This window comes from Pelodiscus sinensis, chromosome 9 (assembly GCF_049634645.1).
Source record: "Pelodiscus sinensis isolate JC-2024 chromosome 9, ASM4963464v1, whole genome shotgun sequence".
NCBI lineage: Eukaryota > Metazoa > Chordata > Testudines > Trionychidae > Pelodiscus > Pelodiscus sinensis.
The window spans coordinates 19753118-19776036 of record NC_134719.1 but is presented as its reverse complement, the minus strand read 5'-3'; the positions used below and the strand labels follow the sequence as shown (position 1 = coordinate 19776036).

The window sequence follows — 22919 nt, the reverse complement described above, 5'->3', positions numbered from 1 at the left end:
CTGTTTATTTAGAAATGTGTACTTCTGCTCATGGGTGGTCGGTGCAGCTGGGGCTGGAGGAGGCAGGCTCCTACCCTCCTCCTACAGCTCCGTCCCCCACCATGGGGAGGGAAATAGCCAGGAGAGGGTGTGCAAATGCCCTCACCCCAGGAGTACCAGGGAGGGAAGAGACCACAGGGCTCCAGCCTCCATGGCCCCTGTAGCATAGAAAGGGTGGGCTGAGGTGGGGGGGTGCAGCAACACTCCCCCCCCCAGAATGCCTACAGCAGGTGTTCTGGGGGTGGAGTGTGGGCAGGGCTATGCCTGGCCATTTGGAAAGTCAAAGCCTTCCCCTGCCTAGGCCACCGGACACCCATGCTCCTGCTCTCCTTGGGGAATGATGCTTATTTCAAAACAGAGTTATTTTGAAATAGCTGTAGTATGGATGATCCTCAGAGTCATTCAAACTAATTACTCTCCAGTGCTTCCTGGGGCTCTGCAAGGCAAGGTAGCACATCGACAACAATGGAGCCTGCCTCGGACTAATTTTGAGGCTCTCTCCTAGTGAGGGACACGCTATTTTGATTTTGTTATTTCAGGAGTTATTTCGAATGCAGTTATTTTTTAAATAATTCCCTAGCATAGACCTAACCTATGAGATTGCCACACACAGCAGCTGCATGAAGTAGAAGACCAGGTGAGGGGAGATTTGTTTTCCTGCTCCTTTTAAAACACCAGCCAAAAATCACAACCCTGGGAAGAAGGGAGGCAGATGGCATCTTGCCGCAGCAGCCAGTGCTAAGCCTGGTCCTTCACAGCACCTTGTGAGCCCTCATATTTGCTGGGGGCCAAGAATGGCTGGGCAGTTCCACAAAACATGAACACAAAAAGCTGTGCGTTGTAGGAGGGATCCTGCTAATTTCCCAAATCCTCGCCTTTCTAGTGAGAGGTTTAAGATGGTAAGTGTTTAAAGATACAAACGTTCTCCTTCCCTCTGTCCTGTTTAATTGTGTGTTGCTGAATTTCTTCTATAAAAATGCATCATCCCCAGGCCTGTTTGGAAACTCCAGAGGCTGCCAGGAAAGGAGGGACAGAAGCGGAAAGGGTGGTACTGCCTAGTTTCACTGTCTAGCTAATGGGAAAGGAAAAATTGCACAAGGAAACATGAACATTAAAAATCTAACTTCTCTCTGAGCAGTTACATGAAATAACCCACTCTTCAGTTATGTAACAAAAACAACTGCTGGGAACTGCTCCAGCGGAAGAATCTTATTTATCTGTAATTGTGCAATCTGTGCTGTGGTGGTGGGGTTTATTTCTTTCAAGTCTCTCCCAGATTTCATTTCAGGAACACACTGCAGAGACAAAACTCAGTACAAGTTACAGTTAAAAAAGAGATTTGCTTCCTGAGCTGGATTCTAGACAGAGTGGAGGAGAATGGAAGAGATTGAGCACATAAAAATTATTCTGCACCTGGATGGAAAAAAATCTGCAATGGATGGAAAAGATTAGAGGAAACATTAATTGGGGAAGGGCCTCCGCAAAAGGCTAGCACTGCCTCTGCTTGTCATGCTCTGTAGCATGAGCCTTGTCTATTGCTCGGCATACCTGGAAAGGTGGAAAGAGGCCGTTGAAAGCTTCAATTTCACCCATGTAAGCTGTAAAGCACAGGCTCTTTTGCAGCAACTTGGAGGAGCCCAGCCAGTAATGCGACAACGGGGAAAGGTGATTGTAAATGCTGTCACCTCTCGTCATTTTCTTTCTAACAGCAAGATGCTGACCGATAAGATTACGTGCCAGGAGGTCCAGCAGGAATTCCACGAGAACCTTCCACAATGCCCAGAAAAATCCCACTCTCTCCTCCTCGTATGCTGTCGGAAACCGAAAGCCGGAGTGCCGCAGGGGTCGCTGGCATTCCTCCAGCATTTCCCAAGAACCTAGGAAGACAGACATAGAAAAAGCTGGCAGCACTTTTTAATGCCATCCATAAAACTGGAGCAGTACCAATGAGCTGGCAACAGTCAACTGTGGTTAGTCTGTGGAAGCTGGGAAATCCTCAAAAGGCTGTAGCCAGCCAGCTATCATCCCTTCTCTCTCCTTTCAACCACCAGCAAGCTCATGGAATGGGCGCTGCTCCACCATCTGTCTGACATAATTGAAGACCTTCTCCCAGTGGAGCCGGCAGGATTTTGTCTGAGTAACTGCTGTGCCCGTGTTGCTCCACTTACTGGCCATATTAAGGCAGGATTCCAATGCAAGCTGAAGACAGGGATTGCTGCTGTTAGTCATTGCTCAGCACATGACATTGTCTGGAGACAGGGCCTCCTCCTCAAGAACTCCCATCATCTACTGCTGGTGAACGATCTGCCTCTGGGCAGCAATAATGGGGGACTGCCTCTTTAATCATCTTAATGGCCGGATCAGTAGACCTAGAATTCTTAACTCAAGCATCCCTTGGGCTCTGTCCTGACTCTCGTACTCTTTAAATCTATGCACTGTGGATACACCAGCAGCAGAGTCAAGGAAGTTCATGTAAGATGACATTCCCCTAATTGTTCAGCATACAAACCTCCTTGCCATCAGCTGCAACCTAAACTGAGATCTTAGCACGATGGCTGATTATTTCCAATGGTGGGAACCTAGGCCTAATCCCAAAAACCTCTTGGTAACAACCACTTTTTTTGGTCATGTGGAAAGCAAATACCAATCTTGATGTAAGTTGTGTGGTGAGAACATCCACCAGGAGCTAATCCAAAATATATTGGCATTCCACTGGGCTGGAGTTTGACCTTTCAACAGCACCCCCAATAAAGTCAGGGCTTGTGTCCTGCTTCTCAGAAAATTGGCACATCATGGAGCTCCAGTCTATGAATCTTACAAACTGCAACAATTGCCTTGGTGTGTTCTGCAGATGACTGCTGTGTGCTATTGTGGTCTCACAGCAGTCACACTCAACTCCTTGACACTCAACACAATAACACTATGCACATTGTGTCAGGGATATTCAAATCGGCACCAGCTGACTGGCTCCCAGTAATGTTGCACACCCAGCCTCCACATATTAGAAGAGCTGCTCAGACTTCTCTCTTTCTTAACCTAGTCAATGCAGATGTGAGGGTCCCACTCACCGAAAACAAGAGTAGAATGCCACAACCCTCTGTGGATCTGTATCAGCACCACTACACCCAACTTCAGTGGTGAGGCTCATTGGAAAGTGCCTATAGACCCAACTCACATGCATTTTGACCACTCAAAACAAATGGCTCGTTGTTGATCTTCTTGAGGAACCACCAGGTTTTGATTTATGTTGGAAAGACTGAATTTTATCAGGACATCTCATGGGAGATGTGCGCAATCCCTCTTTAAAAGGAAAACGAGGCAAACACTTTGTTGCGACATTCATCATGTTTGAATGTCCCCTTCATTCTTTTGCTGGGAGACTGAAGGACATTCCCGCAACAGTGAGCTGGTGAATGTGCTGACTATAAGACTTGAGTATAAATTTGTAGTCATTGCTACCTATCCAAAGCATATGAAAGAAAACCAAGAGAGGGCAGGGATTAAAAGCTTTCCTCAAGATTGGCGCTGAGGCACACTGCCAGGTCGGTGTGGTGAAGTTTACTTTGCTACTGCCTGGCTTGTAGCTGTCCTGTTATTAAATAGCGTATTTTATTAGACCTCTTTGCTTTAAATCATAAATATAAATAGCTTTTTGCCAGGCCCTGCAAAGGAAATAGTACAGACACATTCTGCTGTATTGATTTCAGGTAGGGAAGTGTGAAATACGGTACAGTTTCCACACTTAAACTTGTCTTCCCTCAGGGTATCCATCAGAATAAATATTTTACAAAGGTGTGGTTTGCCATGAAAATCTCCTTCACATGGTTTGGTACTGGAGACAGATCACATGCTCCTGTCCTGCTGGGAAAGTGAGTACTGAGTGATGATTCAGTGAACACAACAGATATCAGTCTAAATGCTGCTCCCCAGTCAAAACCTATATAACTGCAGGGGAAGCAAGATTTACCCCATAGGGATTTTACTACCTTCCCAGTCCTCTACATAAAGTAAGCATTGTATTTGCATTTAGACTCCTACTTCTAGGTACAGAAAGTTGTGGGTTTTTTTTTTTTTTAACAGTTATACCATACTGTCAGTCACCGAATGACCCCTTAGTGCCACCATGAAAGTGGGGGTCGTGTACAAGGATGTACTTTGGCAGCGAAGTGCAAATGTCTTTCCTTCTCCCAAAATTCTAAACTCTACCTCTTCAGGACTCTTCTGAAACCCATTGGTCTACAGACCCAACTCACTCCCAGCCCTGTGTCTTAGTCACTACATTAATTGGCCTTGTTGACAAGACTCTTGGTAACTCATTGATTTTTCTCATGTGATAGAGGTAAGATGACAAGCTTTAGTAAAGTCTATATTCGAATACAGGATTATATTAAAAACTAACGTTAAGGCTTGATTTTGGAAAGCCTGGTTTGTGATAGGTGAAACTATGGGGACAAGTTACTTCTTCAACAAGGAAAATCTAAGAACTGGGTGACAGTGGAGTTTGTGATTGGTGCAGAAATGTGAAGATATTGCTCACATCTGCTACTGTATGTCCACATCAGACACCTCAAATGTGATCTGTAAGTCTGTTAAACCTTCTCTGTTAGTAAGGTGTGTTTGTGTTAAGGAGATTCCACATACAGCCTGTGTTCCAGGCTGTAACTCTCACATGTTCCTGAAGGATTAAGCTAAAATTAGAGAACCCATGAGGATGGACCTCTGGGGCCTATAGCAGCTAGACTGCAAGGTTCTGCTGACAAGAAGGGGCACCTGGTGGGGAATCTCAATCTTCTGATTGGCTAGAGTTGGTGTCTGGACACTGCTTAGCCCCAATGGGCTTAGAAGCATGTGGGATCAGATCCCACACTTGGATCCAAACACACCAGCCTGAGTTTAACCAGGCCTGTATAGTCCTGCATGTTGTACAGAATTTTAGAATCTGCCTTTGTACCATATATCCTTTCAGTGTAATTATTTTTTTTTTCTAGTAACAATAATTCATAAAAAAACAAACTCCTCTGTTCTGTGCAATTTCTCCATGTTGTTGTAATGAACTCCATGCCTGGCTCCTATTGCCTCTTCATCTTTGACACTTGTGAGAGGTAAATGATACGTTGTCTTTCAACTGGCCTCTGTAATCATGCTCGGATTTAAAAAACTCTGCTCTTTTGAAAATGAATATTATTTGAAAACATGGACAAATAAACCCTACTTCCCAATTCCTGTTCCTCTGCCTACTCCCCGCCCCCAAAAATAACATTACTTCATTTTTTTCCATACTGCAAATAATAATGCTTAAGAACTTGCATTTTGCTGTATTTTGTACTGATGTGATCTATGACTATCGTGGATTCTCTTCTGTTTTCAGGGGGCAAGGGTACAACTGAAAAATCCATTCTTTAGAATCTCAGCAACAGATGTTGGGGTATGGAGCTGGCTGTATTTGATCTGTTAGTACCACGTGTTTCTTGTAGCAGAAACTGGAAATGGTTAAAAAACAATTGATTTTTTTTCTTAGATAACTGGAGAAAAGCGCCTTATCTTTGATTGAATAGGGCTAATTGTTGGTTTCTAATTAATCTAATATTGTGTCCAGAGTGTCCTTTGAATGCATATGTTTATGGTTCTTTACGGTGACGTGTCTATCAAATATTGCAGTATGTAGGTTTTGCTGCAAGGATGAGTTCTGAAACTGATATTTATATAAAGGAAATACAAAAATTAGCACCTGCCTCCAGCTGAAGAAAGTCTGGAAAATGGCTCATCTGGAGTTAAGGGTTGGGTATTAAAGAGATTCTAGAGCAAATCCTGTTCTCTGAAGCCTGTATAAGTTACACCTGTTATGCTGTTCCTTCTCTTTATTTGATCGGTAAGTTGTTTGGGCTTTATCCCCTCTGGGACAGTTCATTTCATTGCTGCTTGGGTGTGTGGGTTTACTGCATTTATAGGATTTGCTGTTTAAAGTTGCCTGGTCATGCTGGAAGTGCTTTCAGCTGCCTTAATTTATATTACCAGGTGGAGATGAGGTAATGTGATTAGTTCCACTTCTCCACCATCCCAGTCTTACAGGAGTTGCCTAAGATTGGTTGGTTGGTGATTGCTTCTTAGCTAAGCCCCATCTTTTCATGCTAGTAGAGCAGAAGTGACAATTCTAGCTTAGCTTTTTTAGCCTGCAGAAGTTCAATATTTTATCCCTCATTAACAGCATATCAAGTGCTTAGGAGGAACAACAAAGCATCAGCTCTGGACTGAGCTGGGGAAGGGACTGTGAAGCACACACCCTCAGTCAGATGGATCAGCAGCCTGAAGCTTTTATTCAATACACACAAGAAGCTTGAATCAGGAAGGCTGAAAGTGGTCTAATTACTGGATGATTGTTTCTTTAAAAACCACTCTATCAAGTAGTCATTTCCTTTAACTGGTAGGCTCAGCTAATGGCATTCATTACAATAGCAGGCATCTGTCCCTGCCTCTGTCTTTTGTTTCTGTGCTTCCTGGTGTTTAAAGGACTTTCCATGGAAGTTCTGAAACACTTTAGTCTCCCACCTATGGAGAAAACTTGCAAGATTCAGTATCAGAGTGGGAAACCCTTGCCAAATAATCACCATCCACTACCTATAGATTGGGTGACGGAGGGTAGTTTGGTTCTGATATCTTTTACTAGGGAGACTGGACCAAAGTCTAAATTGGTGTAAATCAACATAGCTCCACTGACTTGATTGCACATCTCTTCAATTGGTCTCTGCTGAAGGGAGAAAGGGACTCTCTCTTTAGATCACTAAGCAAGCTCAAAATGTCCATTGTGCTATTAATAATGATGGAATTTTTTTGAAAATATGTAAGTCTCCTAGTAGATATATCACAAATGGAATCTTGGCTTTAGGCGACTGTCTCATTAGGAATAAATTATTTAGTACAATAAAATATGTATTATATGCAGCACATTTGATAATTAGACCTACAAATGTACCCTAATTGTGACCACAGCTGTGAAAAAAAGACAGGACTATGCAGCACTTTAAAGACTAACAGCAGGGGCGGATATAGGGCAGGGCGAACGGGGCAGCCGCCCTGGGCCCCGCGCTTCAGAAAGCCCCGCGCATGCGCCGTGGTGCCACCGCGCATGCGCATGGCGTCACTACGCATGCGCCGTGGCAAAGGGGGGGGGCCCCGTGGAATTATGCTGTCCAGGGCCTGGCAAAACGGTCATCTGCCCCTGACTAACAGGATGGTTTATTAGGTGATGAGCTTTCGTGGGCCAGACCCACTTCCTCAAATCAAATTGTGGAAGAAAATTGGCATGACCATATATACCAAAGAGATACAATCAAAAAAAGTGAAAGTAAAAAAGTAAGAGTTTATAAAACATCACAATAATTTATAACAAATGTTGATGGGAAAAGATTAAAAAATGAGCCAAAACACCTGTATTAATCCAAACAAAAAGGCCTACTGATTTAATTGAAAGATTGTGAGACACGCACACTTGTTATGCAAAATTAGTGTAAGACTGGAAATCAGTTAAACAAATTGGTATCCAAAATTAGACCTTGGTGGACAAAATGTGAGGGCATAGGCTACTCTGTGTTGCTCCTTTATTTGGGTCCTATAAAGAAAGACTTTGGGATTAAAAATTGGCTACCAGAGTGAACTTTACCAATATGGCTGCCACCTTCAAGGTCTCCTGGGATGCCAGGATTTCATCATTCTGATCCTGACCAAACCTGACTAGAGAGAGGGACCCACTAGCTGTAGCAAAATCAAGACCACCACCTGGAATCTGAAATTTTGTCTCACCTTGTGTTCTTTACATTCCCGACCCTATTTCTGCTCCTTCCTCTCTTTCTTCCTCTCTTTTTCCTTCTGTCTAATAAGAGTCTGGTTTATCCAGCTAAGACTGTGTTTTGCAACACTGTTGTAAGCCTGTGATACAAAAAAGCAGCTTAAATCAATGCCCTGATGTTCAGGGCACATCTACCCAGTAGCGTTATTTCTAAATAACAAAGTGAGCATGTACACAGCAAACGGGTGTGTTATTCCAGTTTCGGTAACCCTCATTCTACGAGGAATAACACTTATTCCAAAATAGTGATAGTGATTTTGGAATAGGGCGTGTGTAGACAGGGCAGCTGGAGTTATTTTGAAATAAGAGGCATCCAGGAAATCCCATAGGTGTTCTGCTGGCCACTCTGTCCACACTCATCCAAACTCTATAGCTTCCCTTCCCCTGTAGCCCTTAAAGCTGCAGCCTCAGGTGAAACAGTATGTGGCACACAGCAGGCCCTGGCTTCACTGAGCCACATAGCAGCTATCAGACCAGCACTTTCTGCCTCCATGAGCAGCCCTGTTGCTTCCATTGAGCCCTCCATGACTGCAAGGGAGCTGGCAGTTAGTTCCCAGGACCCTGCCCGGGGAACGAAGAGGTGTGTACCTTCCTGGTCTGGTGTGGTGATCCTGGACATCATTGAGTCTGGGGAGAGGAGACAAACCTTCAGGATCTCTGCACCAGATGCAGGAATGTGGATGTCTGTGGCTGGATGGCCGATAGCCTGTGCACCAAGAGCCACATGCAGACCCAGGAATAGGTGCACATGAGAGTTAAAGAACTCAGGCAGGCCTATGCCAAAGCCAGAGAGCAGCACTCCTGCTCTGGTACAGCACCACAGGCCTGCCCAAATTATGTACAGCTCTACCACATCCTAGGGGGCAGGCCAGTCCCTCACCCATCCCTCCTTGTGGACTCAGGTCTGGAGATGCCCGTCATCACCATCCTGAGGGGCAGAGCCAGTGAGGAGGAGGAGAAGCTGGACGAAGTCAGCACTAGCTCCATGCCTGCCAGCCAGGACATTGTGCTCACCCTGAAGGTGGTACCGCCCTCCCCGGATGTCTCCTGGGCATTGTTCGAAGATGGGGAAGGCCCTCAGATCCAGTCCAACCAATTGGAACTGGTATCCAGTCTCCAGAAGTGATGGTGCATGATGTGCAGGGGAGGGCGGGCGGGGTCGAGCTGCATGAGCGGCACTTGGAGAGCAGAGAGAAACTGCCCCACAATGAGCTGGAGGTCCTGTTCCTAGAGGGCCTGGAAGCAGGGGCAGATGACTGTTTTGTGGGGCCCCGGGCAGCGTAACTCCACGGGGCCCCCCCTTTGCCACGGCGCATGCGCAGGGCTTTTTTAAGCGCAGGGCCCGGGGCGGCCACCCCATTTGCCCTGCCCTATATCTTCCCCTGCCTGGAAGGCTGCCCACAGAAACTGCAGCAGGAGGTGCACTAACATGTATAAGGCCTCTCAACAGCTAGGAGGCAGATCCGGCTCCATGGCTGGAGAGCTGAGGTGTCCACAAAGGCAACCACAGCAGGCAAAGGAAAGGCTTTGCTGTCCCTCAATGAGGTAGGCAAAAGAGAAAAACCTGAGATGGCTATACAGGGGGTCTCTTTAAGCATGAGCTTCAGATGGCATCAGGACAGTACTCCTGAGGCTCTGCCTGAAATGTTTCTGGATAGCCTTAAATGCGATTCAGCATCCAATGAGTATGGATGCTCTCTTTTGAAATAGCTCAGCACTATTAAGATGGGCAATGCTGCATAGACGCACTAGCTTATTCCGAAATAAGCGTGCAGTGTAGACGTGCCATTAGTGCTGGTATAGTCTTGGAGCAGCTGGTAAGACCATGTGCCATGCCAATGTTTTTCCAGCAACGAAGTTGCCAGTGAGTCTGTTATACTTAAACAAAGCACACGAGATCTTTTATAGGGGAAAAGGCAGTACGCCGCATTTATTGAGCATACAACAGTTGCATATGCTTTTTCAATCACTCCCACACTCACACACACATCGTGCATACACAGTCCTGCCAGACTATATCATGGTTACCAGTCCAGAATCTGTATCAATCTAGTGGCCAACTACATCGAACACAGAGGGGGAGCAGGGCCTTTGTCGGTCAATCGATCCGATGATCCTCTGGAGCTGATGGCAAGACGAACCCAAAGTCCCATAGCAAGGCACACTGCTTTTATAATCCTCTCCTCTATGGATTTCACTGTGTCAGTCTGTGACCGGTTACTGTTATCTTGTGGATGTTAATCATTCCCAAAACATCTCGAAAGGCTCATCCTGTCCTGGATTGTTAATCAGTTGTTTTTAGGGATGCCTTCACCTTTAGAGCCGTCAATCTGCCAATCTGATCAATTCTTGACCGTGGGTATGCACTGATGGATTTTCTGACGCCGATATGTTTCTTCACAGTCTGTCTTTTACAGTTTGTCTTCACCCACATTGCCCCCTTCTCTCTTGACCATCTGGCTATAATGATGACCTTCACACGTTATCTCATTCACACAAACAGTCTTTCACAAAATCCTTCAAAAGTAAACAGTACTGCTTTATATTAAGCAAAATCAAAATCAAAACAATTCACATCGAAGGCCCGGGCCTTCAATATTTCTAATCTCATTAACATAGACACAGTATGAGATCCTGTCTCTTTACTTACTAAACTTTGATATATATCTTACTAAAGAGCTTAATTTAAATGTAATAATATGTTACCTTACATCGCTACATTATTAAACCTAAATACAAATATAAAAAGGATACAACTTTCAATCCTAACAAGTCCATCTGAGAAAAAATAGTTGCACTTTCTCTTTCTGCTGTGCCTTTCCCCTTTTTTGTATATTTCTGGTTTTGTCTTTTAGGAAATGGGGATTGAGTTTAACAGCTTATTTTCCCCTTCTTTTCTGTATCCTTAATAAAAGATTTAGAAAGCATAGTGGTGTATTTCTCATGGTGCTAAAGGAGCTGAGGTATCTGTATACGAAACCATTGACTTGGTTTAAAACTGTTTCATGTTGCACAGTAACTGGGTTATGTTAACACTTTTGACACTTTGGACCCTATGTTCCATCTAAATTATTACAGTAGCTTCCCAGTTTGGTAGAATAGTCTTACTTAATCACATAGGCTGTGTCTAGACTACATGCCTCTGTTGGCAGAGGCATGTAGATTAGACACATGGGCAAAGTCAAATGAAGCCGCAATTTAAATGATCGCGGCTTCATTTAAATTTACACGGCTGCCGCGCTGAGCCGACAAACAGCTGATCAGCTGTTTGTCCACTCAGCACGCTAGTCCGGACGCTCCCCTGCCGACATCAAAGCCCTTTGTCGGCAGCCCCGTTATTCCTCGTGGGATGAGGTTTAAATCGCCGCTTCATTTGACTTTGCCAAACAAACAAATCTACATGGCTCCGTCGACGGAGCAATGTAGTTTAGACGTACCCATAGGGTCTGACTGATGCTTGTACTCATGTGACAGGAACCTCCCACCTTCAGTGATTTGCATCTTTCAGTGGGAGTCATTGCAATCTGGTAATTATTCAAAACACAATGTACCACTCTGACCTGCACTAGCCCTGAAGGGACAGAAGCTTGACCATAAGCCAATTACCATAGCAAGGGCCACAGTAAATGTTAGAGAACTCTGCTTCTTGCCATTCTTTGGTATGAGGAAGATATGGTGGAAAGTCTTCATCCAAAAGAGGGCCATAGCCCTGGGAAGTGGCCAGCCACAGCCAAGGACCTGGGGCACCTGCGGAAAAGCTACTGGGGAAAGGCAGAGGTGTTTGAGGAGAAACATCTCGCCTCCTTCGATCCGATCAAACAGTTTGCTGTGTGGTTTGAAGAGGCCATGCAGTGCCCCTCACTCAGCGAAGCCAATGCTACGTGCCTGGCCACCTGCACCAGGGATGGGAGGCCCTCAGCCCACATGCTGCTTCTGAAGGGGGTTAGCCAGGATGGCTTTTGATTCTTCGCTAACCATGAGAGGCACATAGGAAAGGAGCTGGACTCCAATCCTTTTGCCATGACCGTCTTCTACTGAGAACCCTTTACCCGCCAGGTGCATATCAAGGGCTCTGTGGTGAGGCTCCTGGAGGAGAAATCGGAGCCCTACTTCCGCTCCTGGCCCCGGAGCAGCCAGATCGGAGCAGTTTGAGTTGCCAGAGCACCATGATTCCCGACCGGGGGTATTTAAGGAAGAAGAACGCAGAGCTGAAAGAGCTGAACCGGGAGGGAACTGTGCCCAGGCCCGCATACTGGTCTGAACCAATAGTTACATCCTTCTTCCTCTCCACCTACCTGTTCAAGGAGCCTTGGTTCTCACCGATCAATGCTGTGGGACAAAGAACACCTTGTGTGTCTGCAGAATTCTTCCTCTTGTTTGTTTTGGTAACAAATGTAGGAGAGTGGAGGCTGCTGGAGAATTCCACACCATGGGGTATCCAGGGGTTGTGTGTTTGGGGAGTGGCTAATTATTGGGGTAGGGAGTGTCTGAATGGAAGCTGGTAGGACAATATGGCCTTTCTAACAACTGGAAGGTCATTACTTGCTTTCCTTCCAGCTGCAGGCTCGACCACTTCCTGCTAATAAACAAATATATTGGGCTAGGTCTAGACTACACTCTTTTATGGGAAAAAACTACTCAAATAGCTTTTTCTGATTGCTTTTCCGGAACAGGCTTTTCCACTATTTGGCCCCATCTAGACGGGACCAAATGGTGGAAAAGCCTCCTCTTTTGGTGGAGCCCTTATTCCTCGTAGAACGAGGTATACAGGGCTCCCTGAAAGAGTGTGTTTGCTCTTTTGCCAAAAAAAAAAAAAGCAGAAGAGCAAACGCGTTCCCTGGATGTGGTGGAGTTTTTCTGAGATACCCACCAGTCTAGACGTACCCTTGAAGTGTCCAATAAAAAAGGGGGGGCAAATATTGGGTAGGTCTAATTCCCCATTTAAAAATACACCATGACTTGAGCTAAACTTTTCAAAAGCAGCTTAGTGATTTAGGTGTCTAAGTCTGGATTTTACGCCACTTAGGCACAGTTACACATTTCACTCTAAAGTGCTTCCTTTGTCTCTGACCATGTAAGTCAGAATTCTGTCCAGCGTCACTGTGTAAGCAGGGTGAGAGTGTAACTGGCTAAGCAGGGAAGATTGGGGCTGGCAAATTTGCTGCTGTTTTAATGAAACCTTTTGATTATATTGAAGTGCTGCCTCCGGCACATTCAGTTACTAAATCAGCCTTGCTCCATGCTGTATCATTTCACAAGAGGAAATGTAATGGAAAGCAGTGCTAATCTCAGACATTTAAGCCACTCCTCTCTGCATCTGGGAGGAATTCAGATATGTAAGAGAATGAAGACCAGTGTCTGTTGCTCTTACAGGACAGGTATGTGTGTGTTTAACACTGTCAGTGCTGTCTATATACTTGGAGGGCGAATATTCAAGTTCTTGAAGGTTCTCACTTTGATTTCTGCAGCGAAGTCTATTTTCTTCTTTTTTGTCTAGCTGGTGAACGTGCTGAAAGGTAATCCCGCAGGAAAGCATTCCTGAGCTGTGTTGATGTAGTTACCACCAAGGCGAATTTGAACCTGGGACTTCAAGAGCGGATTATAGGAGCCTCTACCCTCTGAGCTAAAAGCCAGTTGGCTCCCACCCCATGCTGTAGAGGTCTCTTGATCTTAACTGTTGCAGTGGTCTAGGTGCCACTTGCAGTACTCAGTAACCACACTAGGGCTAAGTCTACACTTGTGTCTTCTTGCGCGAGTAATATGCAAATGAGGCTAAGCATGGAATATCGCCGAGCCTCATTTGCATACCTAATGAGCCACCATTTTTTTCAGAAGAGGCTCTTGCACAAGAAGGAGCGTCTACACTGCCCCTTCTTGTGCAAGAAAAACCCTCTTACGCAACGCCGTTCTTTCTGTCAAGTAATAGGTGTAACGGCATTGCGCAAGAGGGTTTTTCTTGCGCAAGAAGGGGCAGTGTAGATGCTCCTTCTTGCGCAAGAGCCTCTTCTGAAAAAAATGGTGGCTCATTAGGTATGCAAATGAGGCTCGGCGATATTCCACGCTTAGCCTCATTTGCATATTACTCGCTCAAGAAGCCGCGGGTGTAGACATAGCCTAGGTGTGTGGGTTACATTGACACCTCAGGTTCATTCTAGTTCAGTCTGGAGTGAGGAAAGCCACAGGAAAAAAAGGCCATTCAATGCCATAGATCTTTATCAGTGGCTAAAACACTACAGCTACTTAAAGGGTTATCCTGGTATAACATGGCGGATACTCTCCCCACACACACACACCACCTCCTGCACACTTGGCACCTCTTGCTGGTGGTTTGGAATATAGTTCTTCTCCAGTTCTTGCACTTCTTCCCCCACCACAGTTGGTATCCTACTTTCTGTTGCTCATTTCCCTCCTGGGCCTGGCAGTCCTTAGCCTAATCACTTTCCTCAATGGCCCACTGCAGTGTCCAGTATAGTGCCTTGCTCCAGGGGAAAACTGCAATCTCATTTGGCCACTGTCATCACAAGCTAGGGGGAGTGGTGACTTCAGGTCCAGATCTAAGGACCTGATCCAAGTGGCAGCCACCTACTGCTGCCCTCCTATTCTCCCCTAGTGCCTTCTTCCCTGAGCCACTTCCCTGTAGCTCCAGCACCTTCTAGGCCCTTCTGCATAAGGGTCTCCATCTGGTGATTATCAGTCTACTGCTACCCCAGCTTCTATTGCCCTGCCCAACACTGCTTATCTAGGTGCTCCTGAGCACCCAGTCCATCTCCTTCCTGCTCCAGAGAGAAAGAAGCCACAGCTCTGCTGAGCAGCTGCTTTTTATACCTTCTTCCTCGGAAGCCTCAGCAAACCTCCTCCTTACTGGTTTCTAACCAGCCTTGTGTTACTTGGAGGGCTCTGAGCAGGGGTAACACTGACTGGCAAAGTCGGACATGGGATCTCTGGAGTTTACAATATGAACCTCTGCTGCATGAGCTAAAAGCCAGCTGGAAGTTTGCTAAGGCTGTAGAGTAGACTCATTATTCTTTCTTTAAGTCGTCTCAGTGCCACCAGATAGGACAATACACCACTCCCAGAAGATGTGTAGGTTACACAAGCTCCCCTTGGCTTACTTTAACCCTCTTCCTTCTGACTGGGCGGCCACAACACTACACCCAGCCTCTTCTGCTTGGACTAATCCCTGTTTCTGTGCTGAAAAATACCCTTAAATTCATACCTTCTAGTGTTGCACTTGGAGGGATTTTTGTTCCAGAAACTACAAGGCAGCACATTGGGTGAGTAAGTAAAAAGGAGGACACCCTTTCAGGAAGAAACGATTGATTCTTGCTTACCTGGAAGCCCTCTAGCTCTGGTTTTGTAAGTACAAATGCCTTCTTACAAGATACAGTGGCAATATATGACAATGGGTTTCTATTTCTTAATAGAGTTAGCAGGAATTTTCCTGAGTGATTCCATCAGGCATTCTGTCCAACATTGTGTATTTTATTGCCATTCCGTTCTCCTGACTCTTAGGCTGTGTCTAGACTGCATCCCTTTTCTGTAAAAGGGATGCAAATTAGACACATCGCAATTGCAAATGAAGCGGGGATTTAAATCTCCCCTGCTTCATTTGCATGAACATGGCTGCTGCTTTTTTCCAGCTCGGGTCTTTGCCGGAAAAAAGTGCCAGTCTAGACGGGGATCTTTTGGAAAATAAAGCCTTTTCCGAAAGATCCCCGTCTAGACTGGCGCTTTTTTCCGGCAAAGCTCCGAGCCGGAAAAAAGCAGCAGCCATGTTTATGCAAATGAAGCGGGGGGGGGGGATTTAAATCCCCGCTTCATTTGCAATTGGGATGTGTCTAATGTGCATCCCTTTTACGGAAAAGGGATGCAGTCTAGACACAGCCTATGTGTGTGGGGGGGTCATTGGTGGTAAAACAAACATCTGGTCTTGGGCTTTTTATTCGAACCTCACTTCCTTCCTTCCCCTCCCCTTCTCTGGAGCGGTCTCGATTATTTCTAGGTGCTCATTCAACATATTTGAGACTCTTCCTTACCTGCCTGGCCTTTACTGAATCTCTTGTTTTTTCAGGTGCCTGAAGGATGCTGGAAATGGGGGGATGTCACAGAGTACATGAATGGTGCCTTCTTCACATCTATGGGATATGGAACCTTTTTTTTTCCCCCCCCTAAAGCCAAGGGTAGTTTGTACTTCAAAAATGTAGGGTTTTTAAAATTCAATGGCTGAAGCTAGTTACACACTGCCCTCTACTTCCATTCTCCTGACTCCCTCCACCCCCCCCCCCCCATCTTTCCTCAATGTAGCTTGCCTAATTCACCCATTTGTGGCAAAAACTACCAGTCTTGTGGCATCTTAATTTGTGGCAGTTATTTGCTGCCATCTTCTGGAATATGGAGGTAAGTTTTCTCCCGTAACAGTTTATTGTGTAAAAAAACAACAAATCGTCTGGTAGCACTTTATAGACTAACAAAGCATGTAGATGGGATCATGAGCTTTTGTGGACACAGCCCACTTCTTCAGATGACTGGAGTTATGAGTTTGGGATATGAAAACTCAAAATAAATAGGAGAGGGGAAGGGAAGGGAGGAGAGAAAGAAAAGGGGAAGGGAGTGGGAGACAGAGCATCATTAAGTATCTGGAGAATGGGTACTTAAACCTAAGCAGATAAAAATCAAAGTCAAAAGAGATCCTGGGCAGCTCTGGTCAGCACCACTGGCTAGGAGGTTATGTCCAGTGGTGCAGGGCAGCCAGGCTCCTGACCTGGCTCCATGAAGGAACAGTCACATGTCTCTTCAGCTCCTAGGTGGAGGAGTCACCAGAGAGCCTCTATATGCAGAGCTGCCTGGTCGTGCTTCCACGTAGGAGCCTGAGAGTGTGTCTAGACTACAGGTTTTTTTTGAAAAAACTTCATCTGCATCTAGACTGCAGCCGCATTCTTTTGAAAGTAAATCGAAAGAACGCAGCAGGTTTTTTGATCGCGGTAAACCTCATTTTATGAGGAATACCGTCTTTTTTCTAAAGTACTCTTTCGAAAAAAGGCGCTATAGAATGCAAACTGTGCTTTTTTGAAAGAGAGCATCTAGACTCTTTTGGAAAAAATGGCTTGCTTTTTCAAAAAATCTGCTTGTAGTCTAGACATTCTCTTTCAAAAGAGGCTTTTTCGAAAGATTCTTGTAGTCTAGATGTACCCATAGGGATACACAGACATACCAGCTGCTTCTGGGGAGCTGCCTGGGGTAAGAATTGCCCCCACCCCTTCCTACATTCCCAACCCCCTGCCCCAGCTCTACCCCCCTCCCTACTCAACCTGAGTCCCCTTCTCTTGAGCCCTCCCATGAACCCAGACTCTCTCCTAGAGCCTGCACCCCCTCCCACACTTCAATCCCCTACCCCAGATCAGAACCCCTCCTGCACTCTGGATCCCTCAGCCCCACTCCACAGCATGGACCCTCAGCCAGAGCCCTCAACTTCCACCTGCATCCCGATCTCTTGCCCTATCTAGGAGCCCCCACCAGCACTATGAACCCCTCATTTCTGGCCCCAGCCCAGAGCCTGTATCCCCTACCCCATCTTGGATCCCCTTCCTATACCTCCATCCCTCTATCCCTTACCTCATCTCAGAGTCTGCACCCTTAGACAAGGGTGTTCAGTTTTGTTTGTTTAGAATGTTAGCAAGCCTAGAACTTCTCCATAGAGAACATAAGAACGGCCAAACTGGGTCAGACCAAAGGTCCATTTAGTGTAGTATTCTATATACCAATAGTGGCTAATGCCAGATGTCCCAGAGGGAGTGAACACAACAGGTAATCATCATGCGATCCCTCTCCTGTCATCCATTTCCAGACAAAGAGAGGCTAGGAGTCACCATTCCTACCCATCCTAGCTAATAGCCACGGATGGACCTAACCTGCATGAATTTATCTAGCCCCTTTTTTAGCTCTGTTCAAGTCCTAGTCTTCACAACATCCTTTGGCAAGGAGTTCCATAGGTTGACACTACCCTGCATTAAGAAAAACTTCCTTTTGTTTGTTTTAAACATGCTACCTATTAATTTCATTTGGTGACTGCTAGTTCTTCACTTTTTCCACATCAGTCATAATTTTATAAACCTCTGTCATATCCCCCCTTAGTCTCCTCTTTTCTAAACTGAAAAGTCCAAGTCTTTTTCATCTCTTTTCATATGGGACCTGTTTCAAACCCCTAATCATTTTTGTTGTCCTTTTCTGAACCTTTTCCAATGCCAATATATCTTTTTTGAGATGAAGCAACCACATATATACTCAATATTCAAGATGTGGGCGTACCATGGTTTTATATAGAGGCAATAAGATATTCTCTGTCTTATCGCTATCCCTTTTTTAATGATTCCTAACATTCAGTTTGCTTTGACTACTGCCGTACACTGAGTGGATGTTTACAGAGAACTATCCACAATGACTCAAAGATCTCTTTCCTGAGTAATTGCAACTAAATTAGTCCCCATCATATTGTATGTATAGTTGGGATTATTTTTTTCAATGTGCCTTACTTTACCTTTACCAAAATTAAATTTCATTTGCCATTTTGTTGCCCAATCACTTAGTTTGGTGAGATCATTTCAAAGTGCTTCACAGTCTGCTTTGGTCTTAACTATTTTGAGCAGTTCAGTATCATCAGCAAATGTTGCCACCTCACTGTTTACCCCTTTCTCTAGGGCTATGTCTACACTATGGGGGTTTTCCGGGAACGCATCTGCTCTTCTGCTTTTTTTTGCGGAAGAGCAGATGCGCTCTTTTGGAAGCCCTGTCTTCCTCCTCCCACGAGGAAGAAGGGCTCTTCTGAAAGAGGAGGCTTTTCTGAAATTTGACCCAGTGTAAATGGGCCAAATTTCGGAAAAGCCTCTTCCGAAAAAAACTATCAGAAAAAGGTACACAAATTGTAGAGCACAATTTGCATACCTTTTCCCAATAGATCACTGTAGTGTAAACATAGCCTGGATCATTTATAAATAAATTGAATAGGATTGGTCCCAGGGAAGACCATTAGTGGACACGACTAGTTACTTACTTCTCTCCATTCTGAAAACTTACCATTTCCTACCTTTGTTTCCTGTCTTAACCAGCTATCTATCCACAAAAGTACCTTTCCTCTTATCCCATGACAATTTACTATATTTAATAGCCTTTAGTGAGGGACCTTCTTTCTGGAAATCTAAGTACACTATATTCACTGGATCTTCCTTGTCCACATGCTTTTATTGACCCCCGCAAAGAACTCTAGTAGGGCATGATTTCCCTTTTCAGAAACCATATTGACTTTCCACCAACAAATTATGTTCATCTATGGCTATGTCTACACTGCAGGCTTCTTGAACAAGAACTTTTTGCAGAAGTGATCTTCCGCAAAAAGTTCTTGCGCAAGAGCGCGTCCACACTGCCATGTGCTTTTGCACAAGAGATGTGCTTTTGAGCAAGAGAGCGTCCACACTGCCATGGATGCTCTTGCTCAAGAAAGCTCTGATGGCCATTCGCAGAGGCCATCCGATAAGGGTTCCTTGTACAAGAAACCCCTGGTGTCCATCCACACACGCCTTTTTGCGCAAGAGCTCTTATGCAAAAAGACTTATTCCTTGTAGAAATACTATTGCACAAAAAGCCTTTCTTCTGATGATCTACTGTACTTTTTCTTGCACAAAAACACGCTTGTAGTATGGATGCTCCGTGAGGTTTTTTGCACAAAACCAGCCATTTTTGCACAAAAACTCTGCAGTGTAGATATAGCCTATGTATCTGACAGTTTTAGAGCCCCAAACATGATGACCAAGTTGACATACAGACTAGTGCATAAGGACACAAGCATGAGAACTAGGCCAGTCTGGCACCTGGTTTCTCATAGAAGGGAAATATGCTGCTGCTTAATGTGAATTATTGTTATTCAGCACAGGGTAAAAGCATGGGGAAGAAATAGTTAATCAGTACCATGGAATGACATGCTCATTGCCTTCCATTTTTCCATAGTGAAATATGCTATTTTTTGGCACAGTAATTATTGCATGTGCAGTACCCCCGCAAGCTTCCCCTGCTCTCTTCCTGCCAGTGTGCCTCCCCCTGAGCTGAAAGGATCTTCTTGTAGGATGAGGGGAGTTTATTCGTTAGCTCAGACACTAGCACAAGTGCTAATTAGTGACAATCACAATGAGATTTGCTGAGGCAACTAACTCCCTTCACTTAGGATTACAAATAGCAGTTACCATCTACTGGCTTCCAGTCACTCTGAACTGTGGGGATATGTTCCCTATTCTAGGATCATCCCATCTGACCTCCTGCCTGACCCTGGCAATCGAATTTCATTCCATCACCCATGTTGAGCCCAATATGTCAAAGACAAGTTATCTTCCTGCACCAGACTCTCCCAGCCTCAGTGAGTTTCTAACTCCAAATACACCTTTGTTAATGCTGTGAGCTGCACACTGGGAAGCAAAAAATGATCTCATCATCTCAGCTGATGTTGCAGCAGAGATCTGAATGGAATAAGTAGAGGGTCAGCCTCTCTAATGCTATTAAACCCTGCTTACATTTCATCGTGCAACTCCACAGGGAACCTCATTACAGTAGTGTCCCCTCCCCCACACACATTTGCAATGTGTGAGGCATTTTATTTGTTCACAATCTAACCCTCCTACACATACCCTCATGCTAACTCCCAGTGAGCTGAGAGCAATTTCTTTTGAGAGATGACTAATAACAAGATGAAAATGTCCTGAACAACACAAAATCTCCAGATAGCTGTGATTCATTCAGCATGATTGTAGAGCATAAGTTTTACTCTTGTAAGAGGGGTACAGTTGGCCAGAACTAATTCCCATTCTATTGTATTTCACACACAACAATAACCTGGGTTTTAGTATCACTTGTTGTACCAATACAACAGATCTTTTCTTCTCTGATCTTTATGTATTAATTACTTTGGGGGACTGGGATTTTCAATGCAGCCCCAAAGGCATTAGCCATTTAATTATCTTAGGTCCCTTTGAAAATTTCTGTTTGTGGAGCCTCAGACTTTTGGCTGGATTCTGATCTTAGTCTCATCTGTATGTAACGCAAAGTATCTAGTAAAAATTAGGTGGTCTGGGCCCACAGACAAGCTGCACAGGTGAACTCAGGGGAGGGATAGCTCAGTGGTTTGAGCACTGGCCTACTAAACCCAGGGTTGTGAGTTCAATCCTTGTGGAGGCCATCTGGGGCAAAAATTTGTCAGGGCTGGTACTTGGTACTGCTGTGTAGGCAGGGGACTGGACTTGATAACCTTTCAAGGTCCCTTCCAGTTCTAGGAGATAGGCAATCTCCATTAATTTAATTTATTTTTTTAATAACCCTAATCTTTATCAGTGACTGAGTTTGTACCATATTGCTTCTGCTTCTAAAATGTGAAAGAGATGGCTTAAAGTTAGCAGCATTTTACTAGCAACAGTAGTAGCATAGATAAAGTAGTGGGTGGCTAAGTGCTTAACTGAGACCAAGACTTTAGTAAATAGGAGCCTAAAGTTAGGACTGGAAGTCCATGGTGTCATGGTTACCATGTGAGCTGTGTCTTACACACCTCCCCTAGTTTGTCCATCTTGGCTGAGTGTGCCACTGCCACTAGGTAGATTTGAACCTAGGACCTCTGGAGCTGAGTGTAGAAGCCTCTACAGTTTGAGTTATAAAGCCAGTTGGGTTATAAAGCTACATGGGACAGCAAACCATGCTAGGTATGTGAGTTACATACTTCCCTTAGCTGAGGAAGTGCATCCCAAGTTTCAGAGATCCAGTTGAAATACCAGATGAGCCCCCACTTGTAAAAGCCACAGAGCAGATTTGAACCTGAGACTTCTGGAGCTTAGTGGCTGGCTTTTCAGCTTAGGCTGTAGATCTCCCTTGTTCTTATCTCTCACTGTAAGTAGTCTAAGTGCCACTACATGGGACAGTGACCCACACTAGAGCAGTGTCTACATTGGTGCGATCTTGTGCAAAAGCAGCCACTTTTGCGCCCAAACTTGCCGCCTGTCTACACTGGCCGCGAGTTCTTGCACAAGAACACTGACATTCTAATGTATTAAATCAGTGGTTTTTGCGCAAGAACTATGATGCTCCCGCTCAGGAATAAGCCCTCTTGCGCAACTGTTCTTGCGCAAGAGGCTAGTGTAGACAGGCAACATGAATTTCTTGCGCAAGAGAGCATCTACACTGGCACAGATGCTTTTGCGCAAAAGCACATTTCTTGTGCAAAGGCACATGCCAGTGTAGACGCTCTCTTCTGGAAGAGTTTTTGCACAAGATCTCTTCCGCAAAAGAGTTCTTGCACAAAATCATGCCAAAGACATGCCAGGGCTCTGTCAACACTGGCGGGTTCTTGTGCAAGAACTCTTGTGCAAGAACACATCTCTGCCATGTGCTTTTGCGCAAAAGCATCCATGGCAGTATGGATGCTCTCTTGTGAAAGAAAGCTCTGATGGCCATTTTAGCCATTTCCAGCTTGCACAAGAAACCCCTGCTGCACCTCTACACTGACCTCTTGCACAAGAGAGCTTACACTTGTTAGAAAAGAGCATAGCTCTTGTGCAAGAAGCCCTCTCTTACCACACTTCACTGTAAAACTTCTTGCGCAAGAGCAGGCAGGTAGCGTGGTCGCTCTGCGAAAGAATGTCCATTCTTGCGCAAGAACCTGCCAGGGTAGACGTAGCCAAGGGGTATGCAAAAGCAACGAGGAGTCCTGTAGCACCTTATAGACTAACAGATTTATTGGAGCGTAAGCTTTTGTGGGCAAAGACCCACTTGAACATGCATCTGATGAAGTGGGTCTTTGCTCAAGAAAGCTTATGCTCCAATAAATCTGTTAGTCTATAAGGTGCCACAGGACTCCTCGTTGCTTTTGCAGATTCAGACTAACACAGCTACTCCTCTGATACTAGGGGTATGGCTTACATAAGTACCTCACCCTGGGCGAGGCCACAAGAGTCAGCACCTCTATGGCTCATAACCCCCTTTTTAAAAATTGTGCCAATGACCTGGGAGGCCC

General features: G+C 45.2%; 1 pseudogene; it reads left to right on the top strand.

The window, feature by feature from the left end:
• Nucleotides 1-8792: 8792 nt before the first annotated feature.
• Nucleotides 8793-15961, top strand: LOC102456879 (pyridoxine-5'-phosphate oxidase-like; annotated as a pseudogene).
• Nucleotides 15962-22919: the final 6958 nt, after the last annotated feature.